Source organism: Glycine max, chromosome 6 (assembly GCF_000004515.6).
Source record: "Glycine max cultivar Williams 82 chromosome 6, Glycine_max_v4.0, whole genome shotgun sequence".
Lineage (NCBI taxonomy): Eukaryota > Viridiplantae > Streptophyta > Magnoliopsida > Fabales > Fabaceae > Glycine > Glycine max.
In genome coordinates, this window is record NC_038242.2 from 13,701,886 (window position 1) to 13,722,034 (window position 20,149).

A 20,149-nucleotide genomic window follows, 5' to 3' on the forward strand; every position below is an offset into this window, starting at 1 on the left:
GGTACAGCTTTTTTAATAAGTGATTAATAAGAAGAGAGGATTTGAACCTGCGGAAGTGACTTAAAAACAAGGCATTGAAGCTCAAGCTATTATTAAAGGCTAAAAAACAAAGTAAGTTTGAGCTTATGTTCATGAAGTGGGAAGTTTGAAGTTTCAATATTTGGACCAAACTAATCAGCGCCTCCATGAAGTTGAAGAGGTTCCCCAGTGAACCTAAAAAACCTATATTCCTCTATGAAGTGAGCACCCATGATCTCTTGATAAAACTTGATAGCTTCAACATTTCAATCGACCCTTCCGAACCCCATCTTCAGCGCCGTCAAGGGTTTTAAACGTGTCCCTTTTGGGGTTGTTGGGAATTAGGTTCACGAGTTTGGTGACGGGTTTGTAGAAGGGGTTGGAGTGGAAGGTTGAATTAATGAGGAAGCTTCTAGAAGGAGGACGGTGAAGGATTGGAAGGGGTGGCCCATTGGGGTGGTTTCCGGTGCCGATGATGCGGCGGCCATTGGTGAAATGTGTAAGAAAGATTTAGAGATTGGTTCGTTGACTCTGAAGACGTGGGTGTGTGGAACGTCAAATAATGCATGTGAATATGTGAACAGAGAGTGCGGATGAGATTGGTCTTAATCGATCATTTGCAATTTTGCACAATGTTTTAATTTTTAAAATAATTGATGTTTTAGAATTTCAAAGTTTATTTGATGTTTTTTGTTCTTCTTAAATTTATTTTTATTTACTATTTATTATAAATGATGCAAATGTTAAAAATTAAGATTTAAATAAGGATATTTTAATTTAAATATAATATTATTTTTCCATATCTTTTGATATACATAGATTAAAAAATATTTAATAAAACTCAAAATTATTATATTTAGATTAGAAATATTTTTATTTAATATCTTATACTTGATACTTACACCACTAACACTAGTGGTAAATATTAAATAAGGATATATTTTTTAAAAAATATTAATTAAACTTTAAAATTTTAAAATATCAAATGTTATAATATATATTTGAAACTAAATTGAAGGATTTGTTAATTTATCTGAATAAATTTAGATCATGGAATTTTTTTTCTCATCTTGACTATCAAGACATTAGTTCAAACAAATCAAATTAAAAAAAAAAAAACTAGCCTCCTTTTCAATATACAATTCCTAGCTAATGCATCTCAACAATTTTTTTAGGGAAAAATATGCCTATACTTTTATGAAATATTAATTTTAGTTTTCGAAATTTCATACTATTTAATTTATTCCTTGTTTTATATACTTCTTCACAAAATTCTCACAAACTACGTTAGCTTTTGTCTGATGTGGCTAATATAGTGTTTTGTTTAAATTGATTAAAATAATGTGGAAAGTTGTTTTATTTTTTATTTTTTTAAAAAGAAGGTATTAATATGTCTCTTCAAACACATTAAACCGTAACTTTTAAGACTCCATTTTATTTTCATTTTCATTGTTATTCTTCAACAAATGTTTAGATTTGTTACTTGTTATGTAAGAAATGATGTTAACATCATTTATGAAGAGGGATTAAAAATAACTTTTTTTTAAAAAGTACTATGACTAAATTAAATGATATGAAAGAATGAGAACTAAAAGTAAGATTTCATAAAAATATAGAGATTAAAAACATATTTTTTTATAATTATCACATCAAACACTTTTGCTATCAATTTAAAAAGAATATTTATTATCTAGCTACATTCTTTAATATATTCAAACACAAACGCACACTGTTATTAATTGAGTTTTATCAAAAATCATAATTTTATAAGTCTTATTCCTCTATCATAATCTTACCATTCACACTTATAATTTTTAATAAATTTTAATCAATAAAAAATATATAATAAAGAAAAGAAATATGTTAAAGAGTCTATTATATTTACTCATCTATTTATGATTTTATTACAAATTCTAATTTTTTTATATTATGATATAGGTATGGAGTATCTATCAAATTTTATTAATAATTAATTTTTATCATAAAATCTGACTGATCCACCTTTAATAAGATTTTTCCTCTCAATCATATTTTTTTCATCCACAATACTCAAACCCCAAGATTTTACCAAGGAGACTGAATCTGAGACCTTTCACTTTTCTAACCTTATGTCATGTATAGGGAAAAAGAAAGAAAACCCTAGTAAGTATCATGATATGCAAACATGAGATATATAAGATTAGTTGGGTAGTTAAAAAAAAGTGAAAGGTTGAAGGTTTGTTAAAAAACTAACTAATAATTAATATTTGTCATAAAAAAATAAAAACTAAAAATCACTACAAAACTTCAAGCTGGCCACTCTCCAGCTATACTCTAGTTCATATTCATGATCTATTACGATACCAGTATCCCACCATCTGAATCAAGCTTGTATCATTTTGATCAGTTAGCTATACGTATTAATCAAGGCCATAACTTTAACTTTTTAATACCCCACCAGTCCATAAAGTAGAAGCCAAGCACCGTGATTAAAACCACAAGGAGTGGATATATATAAACTCCCAAAGTACCAAATGATTTCTTCAAAGCGATGTAAACATAGCTACCTGCTGTATACAATGTAATACTTAATATGAAAAAATCAGGCACCCTATGCCCAGTGGCACCACTCAATAGTAAACTTGACCAATAAAATTAAACAACTATTTAGTGAATTTACTCTACCATATTTTATAATTTTTCCATCTAATTTAATTTCCCTGAAAAAATTGGTTGTTTATAATTATTATGTCTTAGCCATTGGCCCTTATAGTTCGAGCAATATCTTAAGCTATCAGCCCTATCCAAAAACAGATTCGAAAATCACTCGCAGAGTCGTATGCAGGTGTAGTGTAGCTATCTGATTATCTGGAATACACTTAACTTGTCGGGGTCCTGTCTTTACCAATACACATCAACCAACGGGATATATATTAGGAATTTGACAAATGTACTTATTTGAGTCATTTTCATGCATTCGCTGAAACTATTGGTTAACAGCACAGTCCAATCATGAAACTTATAATGTCGATAGAGATAAATAAATGATCGTATGAATCAAAATAATAAATATAGAACAACAGACCAGCCAATGAGCCAAATAGGGTTCATAGAGTGAAGAAGTGTTTGTGTGAAGCCTAAATGAAATTAGAGCAATCGAAAGAATCAAATATGATGTGTTCAAGAGCATTCCTTTAGTTCCTTTTCAATTAATCATTTAAGCTTATCTGACTTTTTATTTCTAGCACGAGGATTGGTGAAAGAGATGCATAGTAGAAAGAAAAAAAGAATCACCGGTTTGTGTAATTTGCATAGGTAGTACTGAATCACTTATGCAGGAATTGCGCAATTCAAAGACATCTCTAACTCATCATATGACATGAATAACTAGCTTGCCGAATCATATTGAATCTTGCAACTCAAACAACTATAACATGGACTCCTAAACAATAAAAGAATATATATCAAATATCTGGTTGATTTGGCAATTTGAACTGTCTAATAACATCATCAATAATTATACAAGTAATCCATAAATTATAAAATAATAAGTAAATATTCCAAGTATACAACTCAATTTGTCACTATCTAAATGAAATGAATTATTTTTTTCAAGAATTTGTTGAAAAAATATATACACATTTCTTTTAATGTTTCAATTTCCAGGCCTTATATTATTTCAGCTTATCTACTAGAAAAAACAAAGGCTGAATTGTACTTTTTACCCCTAACTTTTTATTTTTTGGCGAATTTTGCTTCAACAAATTAATTTGACACATTTTACTTTCAACTTTTAAGAAACTTGCCAATTTTATCCTCCATCAATTTACTCCTAACACAATTGCACTTTTTACTTCCAATTTTTTATTTTTTGGCAAATTTTATCCAACTTTTTGTTTTTTTTGGCATATTTCACCCTCAACTTTTCTGTTTATTAATGGATAAATGATAGAGGATAAAATTCACAAGTTTCTTAAAAGTTAGAGATAAAATACGTCAAATTAATTTGTTGGGATAAAATGTGCCAAAAATGAAAAAGTTGGGAGTAAAAAGTGCAATTAAGCCAAAAGAAAATTCCCTTGGCTGGCACTTGGGAATGGAAATATTTAAATTCATAACTCCTAAGGAGATACAGAATTACAGACTAGTAAGGATTAAGGAAACTTCCTTGTTCAAATGAAATATGATTTAAATTATAAGAAACCCGACTGCTGCAAACATTCTCTCTCTCTCTCTCTCTGCATGTTTTGCACTTGAATATGTGTGCTATTGGTGGGGAAAATTGCAAGTTTTGTTTTTAATGGGATTTTGAAATATCTAGTGTAATCCATCTACCGGAGTAAATGGACAACATTTTCCTCGAGCAAAAAAATCAAGGAAAAAGATGCTCACCAGATTCGAACGAGGGGATTGAGGATAGTCAGCCATAGCCTGAGACACAAAATGCTCATTTGTCATCTGCAATATTGTCCCTCTAACAGACTCAGCAAGATCCAGAATCTCAGCTTCCAATGCCTCAGCATCCAGACCTGAAGGATCTAATAATTCAGGAAATCTGGCATCATGTGGTTTGTTGATCATCCCTGTTATGTTTATCGCTTCCAACAAATTTCCACCATTATGGACTGCAAGGCTAAACGCAGCAACTGCCAAAGGGTCCCTTAGTCGATCACTCAATGCTTTATGTAATGCTAGGATACCAACCCTGAAAACATAGATTCCCGATGTACTTAGCTTTGTCCACCCAATCTCAGAAGAATGGGTAGAAATAAAAACAATGTTTATAAATAATTTTAACCATCAAAGAAAATTAAGAAAAGAAAACTTCAATCATACTCAAAGTGTGAAAATTACTAAATGATTAAATTAAATATACAAGAGCTCCAAAAGTATGATATTTTTGTTTTTTATGAACCAAAACTTTGTTAAAAAGAAAATTAAAAAAAATCAGAAATGATATAGATGTTTCCCAGACACACTGGTGTGGGGCACTTGATTTCACCTAAGGCAATTCTGAATTTAGATTATAGTTTCACCTAAGACAAGATTAGCAAAAACACTGAGCATGGCATTTTCTTTAAATAGTCATAGACCGCGTCTTTGGCACGATTATGAGGTCTTCAATTCTATCTTATTTAGAACTGATAACGAGGCCCCCCTTCCCCTCTCCCCTTTTTAGAGGGAAGAACCTTTATTCCCATTCCCCCTGACCCATTCTCAGGTTTTAGTTCTAGATCCCAAAAAGAAAAATGAATTGTCCATAGACCAGTGACAGGCACTGAAAGAGTGTGAGACTTGGTGCAACGATAAGGTTGCTGCCTGAGACTTGGAGGTCATGAATTGTCCATAGACCATTGTATTTTGCAGGGACATAATGGCATGGACCAAAAACAAAACACGCTATATTTACAATGACTAAAAACAAAAATCACAGTACCTTACAAGGATATAAAATTAAAACTACTATATTTGCAGGGATGTAAAACATATTGCTAACAGAAAGTAAATGGCAAGGAGAAAAACAGGAGACAACAAATATTGCAGGCATAAAAAAAAAGTTACAGATACTAAAAACAAAAACAGCTGATCTCAAACATATTTAAAGCCCAAATGGATTGTTATATAAACTACTTCATAAAAGAAGAAAATTAAAGTAAACCATGGGATTCAATTGATGATAAATGAATCGGGAAATAGAGGTTCTTTGTGAGACATTCACTCTGAAACAGGAAGAGAAAAAAGACCAACAAACTTAATTCATGTCTTCAAACATGTCAGTGTATAGCATGATCCTCAAAGAAGGCTTAACTGCAGTTCTTGTGCTAATTACAAAAGTATTCTAATGCATTTTTTTTTCACAAAGCATTACAGTTATGTTTATCACATGGATATGGCTAACAAAGTAAAACAAGGGAGATAAAGGCATTGTTGTTGCATAACTCTTACCATAAGCTATTCTGGCATGGTCGATTAGGTGCCAAAAGTTTATCCAACTTGGAGAACAAAGACTGCAATGAAATTACAAAAGATCCAACAAGGAAGGTCGATTAGGTGTCAAAAGATTATCCAAATTGGAGAACAAAGACTGCAATGAAATAACAAGTAAAATGTCAATGCGGTGCTATTATCTTATGCATTTTAAGATCATACCCAAGAAACAAATATTCTTATTACTCCTGCTCCCGATTCACTACTTGGAAATTCTTAGACTTTGGTCATATGTTTATATTATAAGACTAGTATGAAAAGCTTTAATGGATAAGTCGGACAATAAGGTACACACATTATGCAGTCCATTCTGATATAAAAGAAGGATTTGGTAGACTTTAATGTTGAAAACCCTAAAATAATTAAAATAAGAATGAATTCCTAATTTATCTAATTCTTAGTCAAGGTATTCAAACTGAGTTAAATACCCCCTCCCCACCCCACCCCCCGAAAAAAAATCCATGTCCCCAGTAACCAAGGAACTTATCATATAGCAAAGTCTAGTTTATATAGCATATGCGAGGATTATGTGAAATTGGGAGAGGGCTTGAATTAATTTCCTAACACGTACATGTTTTAATGCACAACTTGATAGACAGGATAACAAACAAGTTACTAAGTTAGCTTAGAAAGCTTGATGAAGATATAAGGTTGACCCAGTGGTTGGAGAAGGGAGGGTGAGAGGTCGCGGGTTCGAATCTCCCCAACTAACATTTCTAACAAAACTACCATTTTCCAATAAAAAAAAAAGCTTAGGAAGCTTGATCTCTAGTATGCTATTCCACGTAGATTAATGTTGGCAAGTTAATCTATATCCTGCAAACGTCATAAGTCTAAACTCCACAAAGAGGTTGGGGTTACCAGAAGCATATTGGTTCTTCTATCCTGTCTTTGAAATCCATGTTGAGCAAATAAGCAGCCTGTAATATTGAACCTAAATTAAACTTGCATTCCATGATTGGGATTCAGAAATTAAATGCAAAATCAATATCTACCTGAAAGGGGAGAAGTATATCTAGAAGACCGGATTTCCATAATAGCCTCAAAGAAGCTTCCCCGGAACCATATGCTAGCATATAATTCATTTCCATCAAGAGCCTACCCTGAAACAATTAAAGAAGGAAAACAAATTAGCCAAGAAATTGGTATACATATAGTTAGAAATTAGAATATCCATGAAATATCTCACAATATTAGTATTGTATTTTAGAATATCTTAAAGTATCTTGGATGATCTTGTGGAGGGTGGTTTCACTATTTTATCATGTTTATTGATTTCTTTATTTCTTTAAGAAACTAAGAATTAAGAGAATCTAGCTAGTACTAGTATACATAAGGGTTAGTGTTTTATCTTTTAAGAAGAGAATCTAGCTAGACTAATTATGAAAAACAAGACTAATTAAGAAAAGTAGACTAATTAAGAAGTCTGCTAATCTGCACCTATAAAAGAAGAGAGAAAAAGAAAAAGACACACACAAAAATTCCAAGAGAATACAATTCCTTATAGAAGACAAAGGTTAGAAGAAGGAGGAACAAGCATTGAAAGTCATTCTTTCCCTCTATTTCTTTTCTTATCTTTTCACTCTACTAGTGACAATGAGAGACTAAACCTCCTTTGTTGGGAACTTGACAGTCAACTACTCTTTATGTAATTTCTTTTTCTATCTATTTATAAATATTACATTTGCATTATCTTTTCATGTGCTTAATATTATTGTTTGTGACTTGATCACTCATTTGCATGATAAGTTTTAGGGATAGCGTTGAGAAACGTTATTTTCCAAGAGAACTGAAAAAGTGTATCTAAATAAAGTCATCACTAGATTGATATTTATTTAGCCTGTTATACATCTTTATTCTTAATGCAATTTATTATTTTAGTTCTACAAAGGGATTTGAGAGAGAAAATAGATAAATTGGACTTTTTCATGCGGAGGACCAAAGTTGGAGTATACTAGTAGATGCAAGTGTAAATTGGAATAATTATAAATAGAGAAAAATCATTAACATTGCATCAAAGAGTAGCTCTGGTAGACTAAGTTTCCAACATTTTCATCTTCTGAATTTTCTTCTACAATAATATTGGATTTTCTCATCTTTTTTGTCTTTAATTAATTTAAATTCTTATTTAATTTCTCCTCTTGTTTGATTTAATTTTCTGCAAATTTAAATTATTGTTTTTCTCATAATCTTGTTAAGTCAATTTTCTTTAACTTCTTTTATTAATAAAATATTCATCTAGGTAAGTACAAACAAAATCCTTGTGGATTCGACGCTTGTCAATCCATCAACACTAATTGACACCTCTTGTGGTCTTCTTTGTACATGCCCAAACCAACTTAACCAGATTTTTGTCATCTTTTTTTTTTAGTGTTAAACCAACTTAACCTGATTAGCTAGGTTAAGAATACCGATAGAATATCTTATCATATATTTTGATAATATATTCTATCAAATACAAACTGATTAGTTAGGCTAACAATACTGATAGAATATCTTATCATATATTCTATCACATTTCAACATGTCTTTCCACAAATAGGTCTGTTTGAGCCTATCTTTCGGCAGATTAGCTCCATTTTAGCCCAATGACTCCACTTTATCCTATCTTTCCACAAATTGGCTATGCTTCAGTCTATCTTTCCATAGCCTTGCTCCATTTCATACTGTCTTTTTGCATAGATTGCCATAAGGAAAAAAAACATGGTAACAAAATAAAGTTTCAGATTTTTTAAGGAGCTCAGAAGCAGAGTACTGATTGTGATAGGTCACAGAGAATGGTTTCGCTCTAATAACATTTAAATTATAGGATTTTAGGCGTTGAAGGGGGAAATTGAGAGAATAGAGACTTTGAATAATATTCCTGTGTATTATGATGTTATATGTTATAATGTGCTACAGTACATAAATCACTAACCCTTATTTATATTAATATATCATATCATAATCCTAACTAAAACCAATACTAGGAGATAAAATATGATACTCAAAATTGATTAAAGAAATAATCAAGATATTATTGGAATTTTTTTATATATTCTAACAAATACCTTATCAAGGCTTAATACTGAAGAAGACAGATTGTTAATAAAATGAGTTGTTTCCTTTGAAATACTAAATCCTAAGCGAGCAGCAATTCTAATTGCACGAAGAATACCAGCTGCAGAAAAAAAATGTCAGACTTTAAAATGCACAATATTCAGAAAAGCAGTATGAAGCAATTGATCATGGAAACTCACCACAATCTTCCTGAAATGAAGTTTCAGTAGGGATTACTGTTCGCACCTATTCACACAGAAAATTGTTACAAAGTCTCAAACTGCTGCTTAGCAAAAGTAATATAAGAAACCACAGATGATATGAGATACATGCACATTTTAGCTTTTCTAATATCTTCTATTCCTCCAAAATAATCATAGACAATTCTTGCATATGGATCAAGCATCAACCTGCAAGAGCATGAAGTTCGTTAACAGCACAAGAGTCGTACAAACTGAAGTATATGTGAATTTAAAAAAAGCAGAGTGGTTATAGAGAAGACAATTGCAGACGCCCTCCCCCTCCTTCTTCCTTCAAAGAGAGCAAGAGAGAAAGATTTTTTCAATCTTTTAAGTTGCAGGGACTGGTGTGCAACCCATTAATTGTAAAGTCTCGGTTTAAACAATTCATCCAACGAAGTTGATCCTTCTTATCACAGCCATTAGGTGCTTCAATATGATGAGAGAATTCCATACCCGCCTTGCATTTAGTAGTATCAAAACTTGAAACCTAATCAGAATGGAGATAAGATTATCAATATAAATAAATAAATAAAAAGCAATTAAAGAAATTCAGCACTTAATACAGACAAATTCAAGCAAGCATTTCAGCACAGAAAATTCAGACCAAAGCTAAAATGCTTCAAAGTTAACAGGAATATCCAACCTCAACAATGGTATCATCGATGTGAACATGGCATACCGGAAAACGTTTACCAACTATCTCACACAATGAAAATGTTCTCGTCACCTGCAAATTGAATTAATATTCATCATGTAATTTTAAGATCCAAAGACATTGAGCCCAAAATAGAAGTTTAAGTTTTCAAGTGAGATTGGATAGATTAACTATTTATGCAAAGCCAAATGCCAAAGTAAACACATGTGTTGCCCTTTTAAGTGCTATTTAATGAACAAAATAGTTTGATCTATAGCACTGTCCAGTAAACTGTCATTTCATAAATATAATTCATAAACTTTTAAAAACAAAATAAAATAGAAGTAATCTCTTTAAGCTCAGCTGAAGTTATAACATCAAAGTCCTTTGGTGTTTGCTTTAGAATAAGATCCCACACACAACCTCCTACAAGGTATACATCCTATCCTACAAGGAGAAGAAAAACAAATTACAGACATTTAAAAAGCAGGACACTCAGAATATAAAAATCAAGCAAAAATGGAGAAACATAATTGGCATTGACAATAAAAATAAAATAAATATATCAAGACATGATAGCATAGCAATACATACATAATCCATACCAAATCAAATACAATCACACTCATCTAAACACAATCAAAGCAAGCATCTACAAAAACAACATACTTGAAGATCACTTAGTATTGCTCATATAAATCTAGAAGTCTTAGAACTTATGCTTAAGCTATGAACTTACAAAAGCAAGACATATACCACAGTAAAAGATCAATTTGTCCAGGACCATAACTGGTTAAAAATTGGCTTGTGTGGATGAGAATAAAAATAAAGGTACTGCATAGTCACAGACTCGCAATTATTTTTTAACATCCAAAGGCATCACAGATTATGCAAGGTCTGAGGAGATGTTCAGGAAGTACAGTTACAGGCCAATTCTTTTATTTGGTTGATGCTGCAATCCCTAAGTGGGAAATTTAAAAGTCTTCTAGCCTGAATATAATCAAAATGCAAAAGGTTACACTGAATCATTAGTTGCAGTATAATTACACTGAATCATTAGTTGCAGTATAATTACACTGAATCATTATACACACTGTGCAGTATAACTACTTTTTGGACAAGCGAATTCATTTATGGTTCGCTGTAAAATCACAGCCACTAGACATTAATCACATTATGTTTCACCAACTCTTTAGCATGAAGTTCAGACTTCAGATTGTATGTGGCTCGATTTTTCTAGTATCCTATTCCTATTTTAATTTTCTGGTTTGTGTCTAATGTATGCCTATTTAAAGGCTAATGGTTGATGAATAAAGTGAGTAAAACTCCTCCCAATTTTTAGCTGTGCTGGTTTTGTCTTTCATTTGCATTAGCTTCTGTCACTTTTCTACAAAGCAGAGGTGTAATCGCCATATAAATCTAAACCCCAGCAATCAACAATGTCACTTTATAACTAACAAAAATATCATTGAAATGCATCTCCTTTCATCTTCCATATGCAAAAACCCAGCTTAAGAAAGTGACAGACGTGTATTTACCCTTTTTCTTTAGCCCGTTAAGAACCTTTTTCGTAGTGCTTCCAATCATTGAATTGTGAACCCCAATCTCTGCGTAATTCAGCCTCTTCCATGTCGGGGCCTTCTCGTTTTCTTAATTTAACAACACGGTCCATTTCAGAATTACACAATGCAAAAGTCCAATTCAAAATTTCCAAAAAAAAAATGTAAAACCCTAAGCTTAACACCAACTGAGATGAGTCTTCCCTTGCCTTCTTCACGAATTGAGACACTGCTTAGTTCGTTTGTCGGGGCCTCTGCCTTAGCCACCGCGAGAGATCTCGGCACAACCTTGGGGACACATTGGAAGGGAGTGGAACGAAGATGAAGAGTGGGTTTGCGCGCGAACTTTAAGCTAGCGAGCGTCATGGGAATGAACAGAGATGAAACATACGCGCGCGCAGAGAAATGTTTACAAGCTACACTGTTTGCATTGTAGTTGAAATCTGAACACAGCCTATCCCATAGGCCATAGGGTTTAGGGTTTAAGTAGAATCTATTTTTCATATTTTTCCCCTAAAATATAATTTTAGTTTTTCATGTTTTTCTTTTTTGAGTTTTTTTCCCCCTAAATTTCAAAATTTTTACGTAGATGGTGTAGTATCTATGTTAAATTAAGTAAAGAGTAAGAAGAGTTTAAAAGTTATATGTTAAATTAAGTAAAGAGTAAGAAGAGTTTAAAAGTTCCTAACTCAAACAGGTTTCAAGTACATTTTTATCGAACACATGGAAGATGATTTTTGTATTTTTCTTTTAAAATAAATAGTTATTTTTGTCCTTGAATATATAAAGTGTTGACAAATTTATCCCAGAAAAATAAAAATTCAAATTTTAGTCCTCGAAAATGAAAAAAGTGCGACAAATATATTCATCTATTAACTTTCGTCTATCACCATTAATGAAGGAGCCTACGTGGCACAAAGGAACGAAAATATCACAAAAATAATTACCAACATGGCCACTGAATAGATTAGACCAAGATGCCACTAAGTTACGATTGGACCAAAATGTCAATAATTTTTCATTGGATCAAAATGTCAGTAGGTTACTATTCAACTAAAATATTAGTTCGTTCCCATTTGGCCAAAATGTCAATAAGTTATCATTGGATCAAAATGTCAATAATTTTCCATTAGACCAAAATATCGGTAATTTTTTTTGGACTAAAATGTCAGTACTTTTCTATTGGATTAATTTGTGGTACCCCAAATTTCGTTTCATTTAAAGATAAAATATAATTTATTCTTTGTCTTTCTCCCATTTTTATCGTTGCAAGCATAATAAGTTAGAACAAAGATAATAATAAGCATAATAATGATTAATAAACATAATTTGTCTGTTGATATAAAATTTCTAATGTGACAGCACTTCATCCAAAATATGAGATTCAAACAAAAATGCATAATCATTAAGTTAATCTGTACAAAAAATGAAACCCAACTTGATTTTTGTCACTACCTAATATTGACACAATAGCAATTTTCAAAAATAAACATTCTATCAATGTGCAAAAATAAACATTGTAAGAGTGTATTAATCATTATAAATTTATCCAAATTATAATAATTAGTTAGAATCTACTATAATCAAAATACAGGCATATCTCATATTTCATTTCTTCATATCTTGGCGGCGGGACATTCCTAGTGTGGGTATGAAGCTCATGTAATTCGGTTGGTTCATCTTATGAGATGGTACATCTGGGAATATAATTTGAATTGGTGTTGAAGGCCTAACTGGAGGTGGTCTAAACACAGTTGACAATGATGAAGGTATGAACCTTGTTTCCTACAACAATTATAAATAGTGACTAGTTATGCATAACATAATTTAATAATAACTGGAGGTGGTCTAAACACAGTTGACAATGATAGAGGTATGAAGCTTGTTTCCTACAACAATTATAAATAATAACTAGTTATGCATGACATAATTTAATAATAACTACTCGATTACATGTAAAAGTCACTCAAAACATAGGAGTTGAAGCACTTTGAGTGGTAGTTGGAGTTAGAGCTACAACACTTCTAGCATTAAAAGTTGGAATACTTTTAAAATTAGCTGGAAGTTGTTCAACTTATGGAGTATATTGAGAGCAGTTAATCTCATCCTACAAATATGCAACATCTAACATAAATAACTCGTTAGCAACAATAAAAATAATTAATCAAATTTTAAAAAATATGTTACTGGTGTTGTTGTGGTTGCATTTGAGTTACAATGTTTGCTAAAATAATTATATTTATTAATCAATATTACTTTTCTTATTATGTTTGTTCTAACTTATGCTTGTATCAATAAAAAAGGGAGGAAGATGAAGATTAAACTATATTTCACCCTTAAATGAAACGAAATTTGACATCTGACAAATTAGTCCAATAAAAATGTATTGACATTTTGGTAAAAAAAAAATTACTAACGTTTTGGTCTAATGGAAAATTACTAACATTTTAGTCCAATAGTAATTTACTAACATTTTGGTCAAATGAAAACATCCTAACATTTTGGTAAAAAAATCACTGATATTTTGGTCCAATAAAAAATCATTGATATTTTGGTCCAATGATAACTTACTGACATTTTTTGTCTAATTTATTTCATAGTCATGTTGACAATCATTTTTGTGATATTTTCGTGTGTTTAAGTGTCTATGTCACGTAGGATCTTTCATTAATGATAACAGATGAAAGTTAACGGATGAATAAATTTGTCACACTTTATTCACTTTCGGAGACTAAAATTTGAATTTTCATCTTTTGTGAATGAATTTATCAATGTTTTACACATTTATAAATAAAAATGATCATTTATCTTTTCTTTTATTTTATGAAGAGATGACTATTGTTTTGTTTTCCAATATAATTCTTTCTTAGCCAACTCGTATGTCTTGAAGAACTTAATGATATTATTTTGATTCATGAAGTTGAGGATGCATCTAAACTTTGATTTTGGGCCCATAAACATTTGGATTGTGTCTTACAAAGTCATTACAATTTTTTTTACATAAAGACTAAGACTTGTTGCTATGGAGCAATTGGTAAGTCCTTGTGAATGTAGTTTCATTCCTAACACAATAGTGGTGACAATAATATTATAACGTAGGAAGTCTTTCATTTCACCAGAAGTAAAAAGGATAAAACTTGGTGGATGGTGAACAAAGTGGACTGGAAAAAGCGTATGATCGTCTCAAGTACGTGAGAGTTCGTCTGGAATACCCTTATTGATGCAGGTTGTCCCAAAAATTTTGTTGATCTCTTTGGGCTTTATATCTCATTGTCCAATATTAGAATGCTTTAGAATGGTGAAACGTTGGACGAGTTTAAACTGCGAAGGTTGTGGTGGAGGGAATTGAGATCAAAATGGTGCCTATGATCCTAACATATGGTTATAATTTAGGTTGTTGCTCAATCTTAATGGTAGAGCTTTGAGCTCTTCTTATTGGCATCCAAACAACAATTTTAAATGCACTAAAAATATAAATTTACACTATCATTTTATTATGAATTATAATATATAATAATTTTATCAACTTTTATTAAAACTATTTTATAAGTCATCTCAAAGATATTTTTTTTATTAATTTACAATATAAAAATATTTACAATGGTAATACATGACTATTAAACTCCAGTTTAGTATAGAGTAAATAAAAAAAAAAATACAAATATTATATACGAAACTGGTTTTTACTATAAAACTGGAGATAATTTAATTTATTTTAAAAATTGCAAATTAAATATTCTAATGCAATTTAAAATGTGGGCTTGTAATAGCAATTTAAAATTTCTGATTATAATGACCAAGATAACACCAACAAATTGTTGACCAAAATACTGATAAATTCAGGACCCGTTCAAATATCCACCAAGAGTCCTTTTCCATTGCTATCCTTTGCTCTTGTTCTAGCCATATAACTTGCTAAACTTATAAACATACAAAGTCTAACAAAAGAATAATTGCATAAACATGCTGTCCAGACTTTAGACAGCATTGGCCATTGGACAATGATATATAGGAAAGAACGAAAATGAGAATATATACTGGACTTAATCCACTGAAGATTCTGGGCTTTCTATGGTCCCATACTCCCATTATTACATTGAATAATTGTTTCCTTCTGAGAGCCCATGAGCAAAACTTTTTCATTTCCTTTTTCGAAAGTAAATGAAAAATGAAGATAAAAAATTAACCGAAAAATCGACAATTTTTTGTTACAACCAAAAAATCAATAAAACATGATTATATAAAGGATAAAATTAAGAATTTCAAATAAATATAAATACTTTTTATGATAAATGTTAAAAATTGTGAAAATATAACTATAAAAAAATGATACCAACAACATTTAAATTCGAAAATACACACAATAATATCTATAATAACTATAATTAAAAACTAAATAATAAAATTATATAAATGTCTATTATCATAATATTAAACTAAAACAAAATTTTCTTCCAGGGAATCACTTTGACCTGGTTAATATCTAGTTATGTATTAATTTACTTCTTTTTATATCTGTTTGTAAGATGTTTGATTTCATTTTATTTTTTTGTCAAAATTAATTTAAAATTTTCATGTTAAATTGTTAATTTAAAATTTAAAATTTATAATGGCAAGGCAACACAGAGTTGCTTTTAATTATTCACGATATCTCCGTGATTTTTGGATTCTGCCAATCTAAACACACTATTCATCTCTGTATCAGTTCTTTACAAAAATCAATTTAAAAGTTAACCAAACTGATCTTGTGACCGATTCTTGATTAGATTGGTCAGACTGCTTTTTGTTAATCTTTTTCAATTCAAGTCTTATAGCATGACATGTAAGTAGCTCGCTAGTCATTCAATAATTATATACTATTATATATTAAATAAAGGAGGAAAATTATTAAGTTGTTTAAAGTTAGCGATTATTATGGCCACACACACACACACACACATATATATATATATATATATATATATATATATATATATATAATTCTATTCTTTTATGGATAGTTAATTTGCATAGATAATTGTAATATTTTAAAAATTAAAATTTAACTCTTAAAATAAGAAACGCCAACTTCTATGGATCTTGAAAACGTGAATAGAAATTAATTCCACTTTTAGAAAAAGTTATACCTCCACTATCAAACGAAAGAGCCAGCGAGTTGAAAAATCATCAAATTCATCCAAGAGAGCAATGACAAAGTAGTTGCTTTAAGTATTCCCATCAACAATTCTCTATGTTTGTGCATGGTTAATTTTTCGCAACAAATGGTCACATTTATAATCTTTAAAAATAATAATACCCATATGTGTGTAGGGAGGGCCGAATTTTTACTTGTAATATACTTATAAAGGATATATATATATATATATATATATATATATATATATATATATATATATATATATATATATATATATATATATATATATCTTCTCATGTCTCTTTGTTAGCTTCTTTTTCAAGTGGGCTATGATTTTTGGACGCACTTTGGGTAGCAGATTTCGTAAAAGAAGCGTACGTACTGCTTTTGTTCTCTTCTGAAGAAGCCAATTGTTGTGAAAATATAGCTGTATATTGATCTTATATGTTTGAACTTTAAACCAGTGGTGTATTAATTGCTATCTCAGAATGGAATATCTTAATAGGGCTTATAGGCTATACGTCCAAGTTGCCATCATGTTGTTGTGGTCCAAATTGGGCATGGAAGTTTGCATAAGATCATAATCACATAGATACCCTAAGCTCAAACGTATTTACAAACGTACAGTTCTCGGTTAGTCTTTGTTATTGCCTCGCTCCCGCGTTTTCATGCACATATATGGCTCTCGTAGAGATTGCCTAATTTTTTTGAGTCATTTTCGGGCTTTATCAAATTGATATGGTTATACATAATATTTTCTTAATACAAAACACATGTATTTTTCACTCGATATAATCTTCGTGATAATATCATAAACAATAAAAATCTTTATTCGAGTTCTTAATACAGGTATATATATTCATATGTCTCAAATTCAAAATATTTAATTGAACTAAAATAATTCTCGATTAATTGATCCACTCTTGTTCAATGATAATTTGTATTCAATATGAAATAGACATGCAATTGCAATTCCTCAGAGAATACTAAGACATGCAGCAGAGTGAAAATATGAGGCAGACGTTTTATTGCTAATGCAATACCACTGGCCCTAACCTTATCATCATCTCAGATGGAATTTAGTTCAATCCACACATACTAGACATTGTTTTATATGTGGTAGCGTGTGCATGTCAATATTATCTCACCATCATTTCTTGAAAGAAAATAAAGAAAAAAACCTTAGCTTGGATGCATGTTAGTTGTATTCATATTCTTGCTATCAATTCCATAAGATCGTGGGACATGACTCACGGTACACATTTTCTGAAATGAAAGTGCAGGAAAACTGTCAATCACTTCAGCCAGCTGTGAGCCAAAATCAAAATCAAAATCAAATTACAAGTTACAATTTATGTTCTTTGTCATAAGGAAGAACCAAAGCCCCATATACACAAGAAACAAATCATCTGTTGCACCCAACTGTGTCTCTAAATTGTAAGGAACATTAATTAATGAGATTATTCACGTAACTAAGATGATATATATAAGAAATCTTAGTACTACAAGAATATTTAAGAGTTTTCTTTTACATATAATTGCAGGGGAAGTATAACCAATGTAAAATTATGCATGTGAAATTAAGTTGCATATAGCTTGTGTTGGAAATTCTACAATGTTTTTTATGACGAATTAATATATCAATCTTTTTTTCATGAATAGATGACAGAAATAACCTTGTAGTTGCATGTCTAATTAGTGGAAAGGGATATTTCATGCATATAGAGACGTCAACATGCGTAAGAGGACACGCATGCATTGACACGGATAGCAACGAAGCTAATTCTTTCATATTAATTCTTCGCTGGTGAATTGGAAATATATTCTAGCTGTCATAATATTGAAGGATATATGAATAAAAAATAACCACTAACCACTCGGTAAAAGATATTGTGTTGTCCAAAGTGATATGATTATAATGCTTGGCGATAATGGACGAGAGGATAAGGTTGAAAGAAAGTAAAATTAATTTGATCTCTCAAAAACGAATTTAAGTGGAATAGTTTATCTCATCATGCTAAGAGTGATGGTTAAGAAATTCATTTTTGGCGCATGGGCCCTAATACGAAACTGTCGCAATCCATCATATTTTGAGTAATTAGAGACGTCTATGGAAGTTTTGAAGTAAAGACAGAAACTAAGATTTAGTTGATCAAATTGTTAATGTACCCAACAGAAAAACACAACAACGCATAAAGAAGCTGCCAAAGATCGCCGTAACACATGATCACACAAATCAATCGTTGTTTATTTGTAATGTACAGGAATTCAAAGTTTCAATTAATGATTGTGCTTAACAATCGTCGGTAATAGGAAATGACAAATTAAACAAAACCACATTGTATATGTTTTTTTTATTTGTGTTCGAAAATTATGCTAAAATTTGTAAAAAAAAAACATAAAAAATAAAAAAAAGAAATCAAACAGGACTTAAATATGAGCCCTACGTACACACACAGCTGGTGTATATATTAAGGTACACTAGTCCAATTTCGTGAAGCTGGCACCGACAAGTATATATTATATAGTCTCTTCCGAATTAAATGTACACAAAATTAGTATAACGAATTCCTAACCCACGTCGAAATTAATCACGCGTGGTGGATTCGTCGGCATTGCAAGATTTGGTTAGCCACTATTTTCTCTTTCTCCGGTAACGTGAGTGGCGGCGAATTCTATTCTATTTTGGTTATGTTATGGATGTAGTTGTACCCACCAACAACCACTAGCAATTACAATATCCAATTCAACGGTCACTAGACCCTGTTTTCTTGTGGGACATTGGTCTAAATTAGTGTATGGTCGTATTTGTCTTTTACTTTGTATTTCGACTATCGAAAGCCACTACAATATGGTCCATCAATTGCTATAAAATTGAGGCATTTAAAATATGTTTAAACTTAATTTAAACTAAATATGCCATTGCCAACTATGATATATATATATATATATATATATATATATATATATATATATATATATATAAACTAAATATGCCATCTTATTTTGTCTCTCTGCATGCTCGTGCTTGATTGACATATATAGAAATGGCTAGCGTGTTCTCCATATAAACAAATAAGATCCAAAGAGATTTTTTTTCTTGGTGTTATTATAAGATCCATATATATAGAGATAGTATAAACATATCCAGCTTTTCTTCATTTACATTAAATACAAATGCTTGTTAAGATATCAAAGGGCGGGAAATTGAATCGTAGGTTGGAGTGTAGTAATTAATTATAAGATCTTCATATTTCAGAACTAGAGAAGACAATTGTTATATATACGCACACACTCACATGAATAAGAATTGAATGATGGTGGGGTGTTTATGAAGGAAAATGAATGTACGTTCGAGCTGGTGTAATTATTATAAGATCTGCATATTTCTTGTGGAAGAAGAACCCTAAGCATACTCAACAATAAAAATGACGGTGGGTGTGTATGATTGGCATCTATGTACAATGTGTTCATTCATGCGTCACACAGTGATGAAAATCAGAAATACTAGACGAGTCAAATTTTAATCCATTCGAATCGTCAGGAGCTTCCG

At 30.9% G+C, this 20,149-nt stretch overlaps 1 pseudogene; it reads right to left on the minus strand.

The window, feature by feature from the left end:
• Nucleotides 1-2,483: 2,483 nt before the first annotated feature.
• Nucleotides 2,484-12,026, minus strand: LOC100790807 (poly(A) polymerase I-like; annotated as a pseudogene).
• Nucleotides 12,027-20,149: the final 8,123 nt, after the last annotated feature.